The sequence below is a fragment of the Haematobia irritans genome, chromosome 1 (assembly GCF_050003625.1).
Source record: "Haematobia irritans isolate KBUSLIRL chromosome 1, ASM5000362v1, whole genome shotgun sequence".
Lineage (NCBI taxonomy): Eukaryota > Metazoa > Arthropoda > Insecta > Diptera > Muscidae > Haematobia > Haematobia irritans.
The window spans coordinates 97,598,131-97,600,507 of record NC_134397.1 but is presented as its reverse complement, the minus strand read 5'-3'; the positions used below and the strand labels follow the sequence as shown (position 1 = coordinate 97,600,507).

Genomic DNA, 2,377 nt, shown 5'->3' with positions numbered 1-2,377 from the left:
CAAATTTGTTATATCGACTCAGGGACCCACCCTGAGCATTATTGCCAAAGACACCGTGTGTCTATCTCGTCTCTGGGTGTTACAAACATATGCACTAACTTATAATACCCTGTTCCACAGTGTGGCGCAGGGTATAAAAAGAGACGCTCCAACCAACGTCCCAAGCGTAACCAGCATATTTTGGCCGAGACAATCAAGTCCATCGCTACCGTGTTTTGCAAATCGAATTTTACATAAGTGCAAGGCCGGGGGCATGGACAAACTTCACGTTTGTCAATTGAATTTTGAATTTCTAAAAATTAACTAAATTGAATTATTGTAAATAAACATTGAATTATAAACTGAATTATTGTTAATGAATTTCCTTTAAAATCATAAGTAAATTAATATTTTGAATTGTCAAATTGCTGAATTAAAATCTATTGTGAATTATTGCATATAAAAATTTAGTACATTAAGTTAGCTGGTTTTAAGTTTCTTTTCTATCGTTCACTGCTAATTTTCCTGCCGCATCATAAAGGTGAGCCTCTCTTCTTTTCTCCTGTCTATTTCCCTTTTTTATCTTCAATAAATGTGTTGTTATAAATTGAAACTCATTCGTTGTTCATCTTCTTATTTCACTTTCCGGTTGGGTTTCGTTTGGATTTTAATTTATTATTTCTCATTAACTTGAGAAATAATAAATGTGCATATACCCTGCCAACATTTTTTGAATTTGGGAGCGCTTCTGAGAATCCCCACTACGTCGAAAACAGTCGTATATGATATCCAAAACTCATCGGAAAAGCGCCGTCACTATTGAGAATTTGTACCACGCCATGTTACTACAAAAAGTATCGCATGAGTGCAATTATTACGTGCCCTTCTGGATACATTTAGAAGGACGCCAATAAGAGCCCCTTCAAACAATCAGACAAAGTGCATTTTAAGATAGTTGTAAAAGAATCATTGTGGTCAAGTAAAACACGATTGTTTAGATGTTTATTAATTTTATTAAACATTTATAAATTCTCATAAATATAACATTTATACGACTATCACATCATATTTAACATATTTTTATGCATTAATAAAAGATTGATGTTGAGTTACAAGTTGCAAGTTACATCCCTGCCAACATTTTTTGAATTTGGGGGCGCTTCTGAGAATCCCCAGTACGTCGAAAACAATCATATACGATATCACAAACTCGTCGGAAAAGCGCCGTCACTATTGAGAAGTTGTACCACGCCAAGTTACTACAAAAAGGTTTCGCATGAGTGCAATTATTAGGTGCCTTTATAGATCAATTTAGAACGACGCCAATAAGAGACCCTCCAAACAATCAGAAAAAGCACATTTTAAGATAGTGGTAAAAGAATCATTGTGGTCGAGTAAAACACGTTTGTTTAGATATTTATTAATTTGATTAATCATTTACAAATTCTTAAAAATATAACATTTATACCACTATCACATCACATTTAACATAATTTTTTGCATTAACCCTGGACAGTCATCCTTCGTCAAAATGACGACGCGAAATTTCATTTTCGGTTTAAAATGCATTTTAGTCGATTGGGAAATGATAAATTTAAGTTATACTAATTCAACAAATGTATAAATTTTTGTTTTATACTAATTAAAAACAAATTGAATAAGAAAATAAAGTGAATTTTTGTTGTTATTTTTGCTTACGATGTAAATTATAGCGTCTTGAAATAAGCCGTAGTCAAAATGACGAAGGATGACGTTTGTGTACAAAAAATAAGGATGACTTTCCAGGGTTAATGATGATGTAGAGTTGCAAGTAGCGAGTTACATGTTGCAGCGTCTATCAGCCAGTGTTTTTATTCGATGGAGGCAGCGTGTCTGTAAAATATTTGAAAAATAATCACTTTATTCCATTTGGAAAATCAAAAATTGTTCACCAATATACCTTTCACAATTTTAAGCGTAAAATCTATGTTTTCAGAACTTTATTTTCGTTTTTATTCAAATAAAATATAACAAGCTGGTTGCGCTTGGCGTTTCACAAAAAATAAAATGGCTTTTGTAAAAGTAGTGATGGCAAAATACATGTATGAAGTACATTTTGTACTTTATGATATGCTGCCCCCATCACAGTACGATGGTTGTAGTGACAGTTACGAGTCTGTGGTAGCGATGAAGATGAAATGGAACTTTGAAATGCTGGCAGGGATGTTGTAGCGTCTATCAGCCAGTGCCTTTATTCCCAATGTTTGAAAAACTATCACTTTATTCCATTTGGAAAGTCAAAAATTGTTCACCAATATACCTTTCACAATTTTAAGCGAAATAACTATGTTTTCAGACCTCCTTATAATTTATTTAAATAAAAATAATATTATTTAAATTAATTATAACCCCCATATTC

At 32.7% G+C, this 2,377-nt stretch overlaps 1 long non-coding RNA gene across 1 annotated transcript; it reads right to left on the bottom strand.

Annotated features, from left to right (window-relative positions):
• Nucleotides 1–969: 969 nt before the first annotated feature.
• On the bottom strand, nucleotides 970–2,098 carry LOC142240335 (uncharacterized). Its single transcript, XR_012723237.1, has 2 exons — nucleotides 1,919–2,098; nucleotides 970–1,851 (listed from the first exon to the last, which is right to left on the bottom strand). It is a non-coding gene; the product is annotated as an uncharacterized LOC142240335 (long non-coding RNA).
• Between the last annotated feature and the right edge of the window lie 279 nt (nucleotides 2,099–2,377).